We start from the raw sequence: 14,786 nt of genomic DNA, 5'->3' as shown, positions 1-14,786 counted from the left end.
ACTACTATATAGAATGCCATTTGTTATACCCATTTTATTCTGATGGGTGAAGAGGAACAGCAGGTGTCTTATGGAAACACGTCTCTAATGATTTCCAGCCATACCTGAGATTCGAACTCCGGACCTCAGTGTATGAGCTGAGTGCGCTAGCTATCGAGTTACGGAACACCCTGAAGGTTGAACCCGAGTTTGCCTCAGAATCATGTGGGATGAATAACTGTGGCCGTCTTCCTTGTAATTACAGATGACTCCCTTTTTAAGTGAGTTTATTTTAATGACCCCCCTTTTCCTTTGTATAACTTATAGATGTCTCCCTTTTAAATGGTCCCGTTTTCTCGTCCCTCTAAATGAACCCGCTTTCTGGTGGATCGTACGTCATAATTGCCAGTAACTTCCATATCACTGGTAATATAATTATGTATGTAAAATTACTTATAGCGGAGTCTGACGGAATGTTTGATAATTACCACGTTACTTTCGTTTAGGCTACTGTTATAATATCAGCGTTTGAGGGATTTTTCTATTGCTATAATATTCAACCTTTCTGACTATGGGTACTGGTATGCCTGGGGGCATTTCTTGTTCAATTCTCTCTCTCTCTCTCTCTCTCTCTCTCTCTCTCTCTCTCTCTCTCTCTCTCTCTCTCTCTCTCTCTCTCTCTCTCTCTCTCTCCCTTCCTCCAGTGAATACATCCTCCGGGATCGTGTTGGCTCTGACATCCTCCTTTTTCCTGCAACTTCGCAAGTTCCTGATGATGTGTTGATTGCAACATGAAAGGTCTAGAGCTATTATTCTACTTCCCACGTGGTTGTTTTGCGTCCTGCATCGTTTGGTCTGCTATATATATATATATATATATATATATATATATATATATATATATATATATATATATATATATATATATATATATATGTCGTGCCGAATAGGCAGAACTTGCGATCTTGGCTTAAATAGCAACGCTCATCTTGCCATATAGGACAAGTGAAAATTTGTGTATGCAATAATTTCGCCAAAATCATTCTGAACCTAGCGAAAAAAATATATTTCACTGTGTTTGTTTAGTATTAAATTATTGTAAACAAATCTAAAATATATTTAGTTGGGTTAGGCTAAAATAAATTGTTCTTGTTATAATAAGGTTAGGTAAGTTTTCTAAGTTCCTTTTGGTGCAAAATTATAAATTTTTACATCAACATTAACGAAAAAAATATATCTTTAAACGTATAAGAGAAAATTTTAGAAAGAACTTAATTTTAAATGAGTTCTTGCTAATTGACCAGTTTTACATATTCGGCACGACATACATATATATAAATATATATATATATATATATATATATATATATATATATATATATATATATATATATATATAATATTTATACTTGTTATGAATTCAGCATGCTCATCTAATTAATAACTGGATAACTACCGTCGCATAATACATGAAGATGAGTACCCAGTGAGGCGCCAGGCTACCTAAATTCTCTATTTTTCCGAGGTTCCAAGGTTCATGCCATATTAAGGCTGCCTCACCACGTCATCAGAGGAAATGACTGGACTATAGTGTTAGTGGCGGCCTGAGCCGTGCTGGGAATGAGTGGACTACAGTCTCAGTGGCTGCCTCAGGACTCATTTGGCTGATTGACCCACCTGGGAATGTGCCTCACGTAATATATTACTTTATGTTAATATTTTTATACTCTTTTTTAAATTGTGAGTTCTTGAAACATTCTGCTGTTTATGTTGGAAAAATATATGTGAAGGATAGTGGTTGGATATATGAATAACAATTTATAATATAAAATATGAGTGAGTGGAAAAGTATATCAAAGGTAAGTCCCAAGAATTCAACATTACCTCCCATAGTCCTGCCCCACAACAAAACATTCCTCTTAATACTTTATTTAGTAGTTATTTTCATTTTTGTGTTAGCACATGCTTTGTTTTTATAATGGAATTTGTCTAAGGAAAGCCATCATTCTCTGAAATTCTTCTTAATTATGGTAGCCGAGAGGTGTCTAGTAATCCTTTCAGGGTGTCCTGGGGGGGGAGGGAGGGGAAGGGGTTGCCTATATGCCGCCTTACATAATGTATATTAAAAATATTTATACTATATATTCATAATACCTTCTTTTCCTTCTTCTTGATTTGCCGGTATTCTCCCGGCCCGGGCCTTTTCCAAGTGGTGGCCCGGCCTTGGATCCCCTTCTCGGAAGTATCTCAGACTGTCTGACATGGGTTCCACAAGGCACAGTACTCGCCCCCATCTTATTCCTTATCCTCATATCAGATATAAACAGAGATATACACCACAGCACCGTATCATCCTTTGCGGATGATACTTATCCTCATATCAGACATAAACAGAGATATACACCACAGCACCGTATCATCCTTTGCGGATGATACTAGGATCTGCATGAGGCTGTCATCTGCTGAGGACGCGGTTAACCTCCAAGAAGATATAAACAAAGTTTTCCAGTGGGCAACGGTAAACAATATGATGTTCAATGAGGACAAATTCCAACTACTCCGTTATGGAAAACTGGAGGAGATAATAACTAGAACAGAGTATACTACTGACTCCGGCCATACAATAGAGCGGAAAAATAATGTAAGGGACCTGGGAGTAGTAATGTCTGAGGATCTTACTTTCAAGGATCACAACAGTGCCACGATCGCACGTGCAAAGAAAATGATAGGATGGATAATGAGAACTTTCAAAACGAGAGATGCCAAGCCCATGATGATCCTTTTCAAATCACTTGTTCTCTCTAGGCTGAAATACTGCTGTACATTAACATCTCCATTCAAAGCAGGTGAAATCGCAGATCTAGAGAGTGTACAGAGATCCTTTACTGCACGTATAAGTTCTGTCAAGCACCTTAACTACTGGGAACGCTTGGAATCACTTGACTTGTACTCGTTGGAACGCAGGAGGGAGAGATATATCATAATCTACACTTGGAAAATCTTGGAAGGAATGGTCCCAAATCTGCACACAGAAATCACTCCCTACGAAAGTAAAAGAATGGGCAGGCGATGCAAAATGCCCCCAATAAAAAGTAGGGGCGCCACTGGTACACTAAGGGAGAACACCATAAGTGTCCGGGGCCCAAAACTGTTCAACAGCCTCCCATCAAGCATTAGGGGAATTGCCAATAAACCCCTGGCTGCCTTCAAGAGAGAGCTGGACAGATACCTAAAGTCAGTGCCGGATCAGCCGGGCTGTGGCTCGTACGTTGGACTGCGTGCGGCCAGCAGTAGCAGGCTAGTTGATCAGGCCCTGATCCATCGGGAGGCCTGGTCATGGACCGGGCCGCGGGGGCGTTGATCCCCGGAATAACCTCCAGGTAACCTCCAGGTATGGGTGGGAGGAGGTACAGGTACCTCCTCATCGTTGGGACCAACTGTCCCCAGGCCTATCTATATTCCCCGCTCTCACGGGACTCGTAGGGAGAAGCTAGGCCTCTCTGGTCTGCCATCCCCGCCCCAAGGAGGTTGATGGAAATGACAGTCTTGTGAGCTGCAAGCTCTGGCTCAGGCACCTACCCTGCCCTAGAAGAGCTGGGCATGGTGTCAATAATAATAATAATAATAATAATAATAATAATAATAATAATACTTTATTGTGTTTAAGGCTTAATATATTTTATAAGCTAAAAAAAAATGTTATGTGAAGTTAATGCAAAAAAAAAAAAGATTATAATTAAAAAAAAATGCAGCAGTAATAATTAATTATACATATAAATATATCACGGTAACTCCTATTTTTTCTACACAATGAATAAGACTGAAACGTGTCTTGACTTGTTGGATGAACAGGAAGTCAGACAAACGTGAACACTACGTTAGCGTTAATGTTTGGACTGTCGCACTCAGAGGTACGCATTAGTCTTTGTGTATATATTTTTTTAAAGTTACTAAAGACAGATTATACATGTGTTGCTCTGTGCAGGAACTGAAATAATGAAAACATGTATATTTATCAAATACTACTAATAAAAAAAGGGTGGAGGGAAGTTTACCATTTGCCCACCAAAAGGAAACTAGCTGTCTGCACTACGACTCACCTCACTTTCTCTACCCTCATCCCTTGAAATATTGCTGCTTAGTGAACTTAATAATATTCCAAACCTTCGAGAGAATGAGGGAATGTATGTCGTATACACTGTCATACCTCGAAAAGTTAAGAGTGTAATGACAAGCATCACGCCGCCTCGAGATTCATCTCATCCTAAAAAAATAAATGATTTGTGAATCTCAAGGATCCGGTGTAAAACGGGTAAAACCTTCTTTTTTTTTTTTATTATCACACCGGCCGATTCCCACCAAGGCAGGGTGGCCCGAAAAAGAAAAACTTTCACCATCATTCACTCCATCACTGTCTTGCCAGAAGGGTGCTTTACACTACAGATTTTAAACTGCAACATTAACACCCCTCCTTCAGAGTGCAGGCACTGTACTTCCCATCTCCAGGACTCAAGTCCGGCCTGCCGGTTTCCCTGAATCCCTTCATAAATGTTACTTTGCTCACACTCCAACAGCACGTCAAGTATTAAAAACCATTTGTCTCCATTCACTCCTATCAAACACGCTCACGCATGCCTGCTGGAAGTCCAAGCCCCTCGCACACAAAACCTCCTTTACCCCCTCCCTCCAACCCTTCCTAGGCCGACCCCTACCCCGCCTTCCTTCCACTACAGACTGATACACTCTTGAAGTCATTCTGTTTCGCTCCATTCTCTCTACATGTCCGAACCACCTCAACAACCCTTCCTCAGCCCTCTGGACAACAGTTTTGGTAATCCCGCACCTCCTCCTAACTTCCAAACTACGAATTCTCTGCATTATATTCACACCACACATTGCCCTCAGACATGACATCTCCACTGCCTCCAGCCTTCTCCTCGCTGCAACATTCATCACCCACGCTTCACACCCATATAAGAGCGTTGGTAAAACTATACTCTCATACATTCCCCTCTTTGCCTCCAAGGACAAAGTTCTTTGTCTCCACAGACTCCTAAGTGCACCACTCACTCTTTTTCCCTCATCAATTCTATGATTCACCTCATCTTTCATAGACCCATCCGCTGACACGTCCACTCCCAAATATCTGAATACGTTCACCTCCTCCATACTCTCTCCCTCCAATCTGATATTCAATCTTTCATCACCTAATCTTTTTATCCTCATAACCTTACTCTTTCTTGTATTCACCTTTAATTTTCTTCTTTTGCACACCCTACCAAATTCATCCACCAATCTCTGCAACTTCTCTTCAGAATCTCCCAAGAGCACAGTGTCATCAGCAAAGAGCAGCTGTGACAACTCCCACTTTGTGTGTGATTCTTTATCTTTTAACTCCACGCCTCTTGCCAAGACCCTCGCATTTACTTCTCTTACAACCCCATCTACAAATATATTAAACAACCACGGTGACATCACACATCCTTGTCTAAGGCCTACTTTTACTGGGAAAAAATTTCCCTCTTTCCTACATACTCTAACTTGAGCCTCACTATCCTCGTAAAAACTCTTCACTGCTTTCAGTAACCTACCTCCTACACCATACACTTGCAACATCTGCCACATTGCCCCCCTATCCACCCTGTCATACGCCTTTTCCAAATCCATAAATGCCACAAAGACCTCTTTAGCCTTATCTAAATACTGTTCACTTATATGTTTCACTGTAAACACCTGGTCCACACACCCCCTACCTTTCCTAAAGCCTCCTTGTTCATCTGCTATCCTATTCTCTGTCTTACTCTTAATTCTTTCAATTATAACTCTACCATACACTTTACCAGGTACACTCAACAGACTTATCCCCCTATAATTTTTGCACTCTCTTTTATCCCCTTTGCCTTTATAGAAAGGAACTATGCATGCTCTCTGCCAATCCCTAGGTACCTTACCCTCTTCCATACATTTATTAAATAATTGCACCAACCACTTCAAAACTATATCCCCACCTGCTTTTAACATTTCTATCTTTATCCCATCAATCCCGGCTGCCTTACCCCCTTTCATTTTACCTACTGCCTCACGAACTTCCCCCACACTCACAACTGGCTCTTCCTCACTCCTACAAGATGTTATTCCTCCTTGCCCTATACACGAAATCACAGCTTCCCTATCTTCATCAACATTTAACAATTCCTCAAAATATTCCTTCCATCTTCCCAATACCTCTAACTCTCCATTTAATAACTCTCCTCTCCTATTTTTAACTGACAAATCCATTTGTTCTCTAGGCTTTCTTAACTTGTTAATCTCACTCCAAAACTTTTTCTTATTTTCAACAAAATTTGTTGATAACATCTCACCCACTCTCTCATTTGCTCTCTTTTTACATTGCTTCACCACTCTCTTAACTTCTCTCTTTTTCTCCATATACTCTTCCCTCCTTGCATCACTTCTACTTTGTAAAAACTTCTCATATGCTAACTTTTTCTCCCTTACTACTCTCTTTACATCATCATTCCACCAATCGCTCCTCTTCCCTCCTGCACCCACTTTCCTGTAACCACAAACTTCTGCTGAACACTCTAACACTACATTTTTAAACCTACCCCATACCTCTTCGACCCCATTGCCTATGCTCTCATTAGCCCATCTATCCTCCAATAGCTGTTTATATCTTACCCTAACCTTCTTATATACCAAATAACCTGACACTATATGCCCTATAGCACATGGTGTATAAAAATGTTTAGCATATAAAACTACTATATAGGATGCATCCCTAAAAACAATTATCCTCTGGATTGTATCTTTTTAATGGAAAGAGAAAGATACCTTCAGAATTTAACAGCGCATCATAAATATAAAACATCGTTAATCATCCCTCGTCCTTGATGAGTGTTGAGAGATGACCATTGCTAGACAAACCCAAGTAATGCATAAATTTATGCGAAATATCAAGCTGTCTCATTTCGTTACAGCTATTAAGAATTTGCTTATTTTAAAATGTACTCCAGATATGATTTACATATTTCTACTCAATATAACATCAATATAAGACAACATAAATGTAAATACACGAAGCCATGCATTTACATTTACGCCATGTGTCATGGTGCTGTGTATACCTCGGGAAATGACTAGTGTTCATTCCACTGTGATCACATATACACTGACCATCAAATGGAAGAATACTTCATGGTACAGTATGCACTACACGACATTACACTGTGCAAGCGTGTTAAGTACCAGCTGCGACTGTGATACTTTGACACGGAAACCATGGATCACGGTACCATGACATTTTATGTTAATTTTTGTCAAGATCTGCATCTGGGATTCGTGGAAAATTACTGAGCGCCTTTCCTGCACTATGGTACTACAGCGACTTAGCTGAATTAGAAACAAGCTAATTTTAGAGAATTAAAAAGTGTTTACCTGTAATGTTAATTAAAAATTATTTACATATTCTTATAGCTATATTTACAAAATTCATGGTAGATAACTTATCTACCATGAATTAATGGTGTTAATAACCAAAGAATGTTACAAATAAAATTTGTATCCCGTGATTCAAGATGTTACATATTTTAATATGGTGTTTACTGTTGCTGGAAATAACATGGACTGTCAGCCTTTATGGTTTGTTCCATCTTGATGTGTTATATAACTACATTAAACATCTGGATTCACAGAGCCCGTTACATTATTCAAGAGGGTAATTATTTGAATTCATCAAAAATTAACGAGGCAATGCGGCAATGTGAGCCCCTCTTTCTCTATGAAGTAATTCTTTGGAAATTTCTTCAACTTAGTGGAATAAAGCACTGACGAACTACTTGTTTAATGAGTAAGTTAGCTTACGTTTTGGCATACTGCTAGGAGCAGCATTCAAAGAATTCCTACACTTTCTCATTGAGCATCAGTAAGTGATTTGTTAGTGACCACTGAGGATATCAGCTACTACTGTTCTGTCTTTATTTATACAAGCTCACCTGTAGATACTTTCTTACTTATCCATTTTTGGACCTAGAGTTTTTGATCAATGTCTAGTGTCTGCAGTTTATGTTCAAAGCGAGATGAGCTCTTCTTTTAATTACACTGGAAATTGCTGCTGTTAAAGGGCTTACAGATTAAGTCTTTTGATGCATCTGTCCTGTGTGGACAAACCGTGTGCTAAAGTGAAGTACACTATATGTCATGGGATTAAATTTGATTCATTTTGGGAGTATGCCTCTTACTTATGTTTTGTACATTGGTGTCTAATTCTAATTATTTCTACCCTTTGCCTAGCCTTGTGTCTTCGGCTCATTTTAGGAATTTGTCTCTGACATTTTGATGTCAGCACAATATTTTGAAGATTGCCTTGTATTAGACGGTATTTTGCACATACATGCAATGTGTTGGCTTGGGGTCACATGTAAGTCAGCTACACACTCGATACTTTAGCGGGTCTGAAGAGTTTAATATAATATACCTCTCATTTGGGCTATTCTAGTATTGGAGTTAGAATAATTATTATTTGTGATTGATTAGATTACATTCGGTTTACGAGATATAGACTTGTAATCAGAAATTCTCTGTTCTATCATAGACTAATTCTCATGCAAACTGGAAATAAGTTTATGTACAAAACGTCTTTATGAAGTAAAAATAGATGCAACTAACTCTTCTTATTTTATCATTCCTAGACGTTTGAACAGAAATATGACTTTGGATTTAAAACCACCAGACAGCTTACTAACAAAAGTCCCTGCTTTGGAAGATGAGGTCAGTGTATCAAAAACCCTTACATTCACACTCTGGAAGTGCTTGCCACAACATCCCCGATTGGACATCTTCTGACTCTTCTGGTTCCACCATTTCTATGACAAGACGAGAGCTATTATCCATCCTCATCTCTTTTGAAAGCCTGACCTTATCAACATGTTTAAATAATATGACGCCCTCACTGAGGTGGAACGCTCGACATGTGACTAACACTATTTTACACATATGCAATATCTGGGTATCTTTAATGTAGATATTTCGTCATCCAGTGGCTTTATCAATACAAATTCTAGGACATAATATGAAGACAGTAGAACTATATACAAAAGATGAGGTAATCAGTGCTCTTCACACTAAATTATGTCTTAGAATTTGTACTCCTGGATGGAGAAACATCTACATTAAAGATACCCAGATGTTGCGTATGTGTCTAATTCTTATCTTGTTGGTAATGTATACCATTCATGTACACTATGTTTCCTATTTACTGCCAAGCCAAAAAAGAGATCCCGTCCTTAGGGTAAACATGCTCATGTGCCTCACCTTATCAAGTATTCCAAACTGGGACCTTCTTCTGAGAACTGCATACAACATCAACAGAATGGTAATTCACCAGATGATGGTGCTTCGCCAGTGTGATGGTGTTTCACCAGTGTGATGGTGTTTTACCAGTGTGATGTTTCACCACTGTGATGATTCACCACTGTGATGTTGTGGTCACCGCCGTGATGTTTGGATGGTGTTTCACCAATGTGATGGTTTCTCACCAGTGTGGTGTTTCACCAGTGAGATGGTGCTCCACCACTGCGATGATGCTCCAGCACTGCGATGGTGCTCCACCACTGTGATGATGCTCCACCAGTATGATGGTACTTCATTACTGTAATGGTGCTTTAACAGTTTGACCTTAAGATACAGCTTTTATGACACACTTCAAAAATAATTAAAAATGAAAATACGGAACACGAGACCTGAAGTACCAACCCTCTCAAAGAGACATAATGGCGTCCACGACAAGCTTTACACAAGCTAAACTATCATCCTCTGTGAACGAAGTTAATGTCGACTCTGCTGGTAAATACAATGGAGGTGATGTGTGTTGGCTTTGGAGCAGAGCCAGCAAGTTGGTGCTGCACTTCTCTGGTCACACACATCAGAAATCAGATTCTCGTGAAAGTTGCGATAAGGAACATCGTGTGGCTGACGGAAATGCTACTGTTATGCAGAAAAAAAACTACGTGTGTGTGTGTGTGTGTGTGTGTATGTGTGTGTGTGTGTGTGTGTGTGTGTGTGTGTGTGTGTGTGTGTGTGTGTGTACTCACCTAATTGTGGTTGCAGGGGTCGAGATTCAGCTCCTGGCCCCGCCTCTTCAATGAGTGCCACTAGGTCCTCTCTCTCCCTGCTCCATGAGCTTTATCATACCTCATCTTAAAGCTATGTATGGTTCCTGCCTCCACTACCTCACTTGCTAGGCTATTCGATTTCCTGACTATTCTATGACTGAAGAAATACTTCATAACATCCCTTTGACTCATCTGGGTCTTCAACTTCCAATTGTGACCCCTTGTTTCTATGTCCCCTCTCTGGAACATCCTGTCTCTGCCCATCTTGTCCATTCCACGCAGTATTTTGTATGTCGTTATCATGTCTTCCCTAACCCTCCTGTCCTCCAGTGTCGTCAGGCCGATTTCCCTTAACCTTTCTTCATAGGACATTCCCCTTAGCTCTGGAACTAACCTTGTCGCAAACCTTTGAACTTTCTCTAATTTCTTGACGTGCTTGATCAAGTGTGGGTTGCAAACAGGTGCTGCATACTACAGTATGGGCCTGACGTACAAGGTGTACAGCGTCTTGAAAGATTCCTTACTTAGGTATCGGAACGCTATTCTCAGGTTTACTAGGCTCCCATATGCTGCAGCAGTTATCTGGTTGATGTGTGCTTCCAGAGACGTGCTCGGTGCTATACTCACCCCAAGATCTTTCTCCCTGAGCGAGGTTTGTAGTCTTTCGCCACCTAGCCTATACTCCGTGTGCGGTCTTCTTTGCCTTTCCCCGATCTTCATGACTTTGCATTTGGCGGGGTTAAATTCGAGAAGCCAGTTGCTGGACCAGGTGTTCAGCCTGTCCAGGTGTCTTTGAAGTCCTGCCTGATCCTCATCTGATTTAATTCTTCTCATTACCTTCACATCATCTGCGAACAGGGACACTTCTGAGTCTGACCCTTTCTTCATATCATTCACATATACCAGAAATAGCACTGGTCCTAGGACCGACCCCTGTGGGACCCCACTCGTCACAGGTGGCCACTCTGATACCTCATCACGTACCATGACTCGTTGTTGCCTCCCTGTCAGGTATTCTCTGATCCAGTGCAGTGCCTCTCCTGTTATACGTGTGTATGTGTATGTGTGTGTGTGTGTATATATGTGTGTGTGTGTGTGTGTGTGTGTGTGTGTGTGTGTGTGAATGTGTGTACTCACCTATTTGTGCTTACCTATTTGTGGTTGCTGGGGTCGAGTCTTAGCTCCTGGCCCCGCCTCTTCACTGGTTGCTACTGGGTCCTCTCTTTCCCTGCTCCATGAGCTTTATCAAACCTCGTCTTAAAACTGTGTATGGTTCCCGCCTCCACTACGTCACTTTCTAGGCTATTCCACTGCCTGACAACTCTATGACTGAAGAAATACTTCCTAACATCCCTTTGATTCATCTGAGTCTTCAACTTCCATTTGTGACCTCTTGTTTCTGTGTCCCCTCCCTGGAACATCCTGTCTTTGTCCACCTTGTCTATTCTGCGCAGTATTTTTTATGTCGTTATCATGTCTCCCCTGACCCTCCTGTCCTCCAGTGTCGTCAGGCAGATTTCCCTTAACCTTTCTTCATAGAACATTCTCCTTAGCTCTGGAACTAAACTTGTCGCAAACCTTTGCACTTTCTCTAATTTCTTGACGTGCTTTGTCAAGTGCGGGTACCAAACAGGTGCTGCATACTCCAGTATGGGCCTGACGTACACGGTGTACAGTGTGTTGAACGATTCCCTGCTAAGGTGTGAATGTGTGTGTATGTGCTCACCTAATTGTAGTTGCAGGGGTCGAGACTCAGCACCTGTCCCCGCCTTTTTACTGAACGATACTAGGTCCTCTCTCCCCCAGCTCCATGAGCTTTATCATACCTCGTCTTAAAGCTATGTATGGTTCCTGCCTCCGTTACATCGCTCGCCAGACTGTTCCGCTTCCTGACAACTCTATAACTGAAGAAATGCTTCCTAGCATCCCTGTGGCTCATCTGAGTCTTCAATTTCCAAGAGTGACCCCTTGTTTCTGTGTCCCCTATCTGGAACATCTTGTCTCTGTCCACCTTGTCTATTCCACGCAATAGTTTGTATGTCGTTATCATGTCTCCCCTATCCCTCCTGTCCTCCAGTGTCGTCAGACCGATTTCCCTCAACCTTTCTTCATAGGACATTCCCCTTAGGTCTGGAACTATCCTTGTCGCAAACCTTTGCACTTTCTCTAATTTCTTAACGTGCTTGACCCGGTGTGGGTTCCAAACTGGTGCTGCATACTCCAGTATGGGTCTGACGTACGCGGTGTATAGTGTCTTGAAAGATTCCTTACATAGGTGTGTGTGTGTGTGTGTGTATTCACCTAGTTGTACTCACCTAGTTGAGGTTGCGGGGGTCGAGTCCGAGCTCCTGGCCCTGCCTCTTCACTGATTGCTACTAGGTCACTCTCCCTGAGCCGTGAGCTTTATCATACCTCTGCTTAAAGCTATGTATGGATCCTGCCTCCACTACATCGCTTCCCAAACTATTCCACTTACTGACTACTCTGTGGCTGAAGAAATACTTCCTAACATCCCTGTGATTCATCTGTGTCTTCAGCTTCCAACTGTGTCCCCTTGTTACTGTGTCCAATCTTTGGAACATCCTGTCCTTGTCCACCTTGTCAATTCCTCTCAGTATTTTGTATGTCGTTAACATGTCCCCCGTATCTCTCCTGTCCTCCAGTGTCGTCAGGTTGATTTCCCTTAACCTCTCCACGTAGGACATACCTCTTAGCTCTGGGACTAGTCTTGTTGCAAACCTTTGCACTTTCTCTAGTTTCTTCACGTGCTTGGCTAGGTGTGGGTTCCAAACTGGTGCCGCATACTCCAATATGGGCCTAACGTACACGGTGTACAGGGTCCTGAATGATTCCTTATTAAGATGTCGGAATGCTGTTCTGAGGTTTGCTAGGCGCCCATATGCTGCAGCAGTTATTTGGTTGATGTGCGCTTCAGGAGATGTGCCTGGTGTTATACTCACCCCAAGATCTTTTTCCTTGAGTGAGGTTTGTAGTCTCTGGCCCCCTAGACTGTACTCCGTCTGCGGTCTTCTTTGCCCTTCCCCAATCTTCATGACTTTGCACTTGGTGGGATTGAACTCCAGGAGCCAATTGCTGGACCAGGTCTGCAGCCTGTCCAGATCCCTTTGTAGTTCTGCCTGGTCTTCGATCGAGTGAATTCTTCTCATCAACTTCACGTCATCTGCAAACAGGGACACCTCAGAGTCTATTCCTTCCGTCATGTCGTTCACAAATACCAGAAACAGCACTGGTCCTAGGACTGACCCCTGCGGGACCCCGTTGGTCACAGGTGCCCACTCTGACACCTCGCCACGTACCATGATTCGCTGCTGTCTTCCTGACAAGTATTCCCTGATCCATTGTAGTGCCTTCCCTGTTATCCCTGCTTGGTCCTCCAGTTTATGCACCAATCTCTTGTGTGGAACTGTGTCAAACGCCTTCTTGCAGTCCAAGAAAATGCAATCCACCCACCCCTCTCTCTCTTGTCTTACTGCTGTCACCATGTCATAGAACTCCAGTAGGTTTGTGACACAGGATTTCCCGTCCCTGAAACCATGTTGGCTGCTGTTGATGAGATCGTTCCTTTCTAGGTGTTCCACTACTCTTCTCCTGATAATCTTCTCCATGATTTTGCATACTATACATGTCAGCGACACTGGTCTGTAGTTTAATGCTTCATGTCTGTCTCCTTTTTTAAAGATTGGGACCACATTTGCTGTCTTCCATGCCTCACGCAATCTCCCTGTTTCGACAGATGTATTGAATATTGTTGTTAGGGGTACACATAGCGCCTCTGCTCCCTCTCTCAATACCCATGGGGAGATGTTATCTGGCCCCATTGCCTTTGAGGTATCTAGCTCACTCAGAAGCCTCTTCACTTCTTCCTCGGTTGTGTGCACTGTGTCCAGCACTTGGTGGTGTGCCCCACCTCTCCGTCTTTCTGGAGTCCCTTCTGTCTCCTCTGTGAACACTTCTTTGAATCTCTTGTTGAGTTCTTCACATACTTCACGGTCATTTCTTGTTGTCTCTCCTCCTTCCTTCCTTAGCCTGATTACCTGGTCCTTGACTGTTGTTTTCCTCCTGATGTGGCTGTACAACAGTTTCGGGTCAGATTTGGCTTTCGCTGCTATGTCATTTTCATATTGTCTTTGGGCCTCCCTTCTTATCTGTGCATATTCGTTTCTGGCTCTATGACTGTTCTCCTTATTCTCCTGGGTCCTTTGCCTTCTATATTTCTTCCATTCCCTAGCACACTTGGTTTTTGCCTCCCTGCACCTTTGGGTAAACCATGGGCTCATCCTGGCTTTTTCATTATTCCTGTTACCCTTGGGTACAAACCTCTCCTCAGCCTCCTTGCATTTTGTTGCTACATATTCCATCATCTCATTAACTGGCTTCCCTGCCAGTTCTCTGTCCCACTGAACCCCGTTCAGGTAGTTCCTCATTCCTGTGTAGTCCCCTTTCTTGTAGTTTGGCTTCATTCGTCCTGGCCTTCCTGCTTCTCCCTCCACTTGTAGCTCTACTGTGTATTCGAAGCTTAAAACCACATGGTCACTGGCCCCAAGGGGTCTTTCATATGTGATGTCCTCGATATCTGCACTACTCAAGGTGAATACTAAGTCCAGCCTTGCTGGTTCATCCTCTCCTCTCTCTCTTGTAGTGTCCCTTACGTGTTGGCACATGAAGTTTTCCAGT

The sequence above is a fragment of the Cherax quadricarinatus genome, chromosome 19 (genome assembly GCF_038502225.1).
Source record: "Cherax quadricarinatus isolate ZL_2023a chromosome 19, ASM3850222v1, whole genome shotgun sequence".
Classification (NCBI taxonomy): domain Eukaryota; kingdom Metazoa; phylum Arthropoda; class Malacostraca; order Decapoda; family Parastacidae; genus Cherax; species Cherax quadricarinatus.
The sequence above is the reverse complement of the archived record's forward strand: the minus strand, read 5'-3'. Positions refer to the sequence as shown.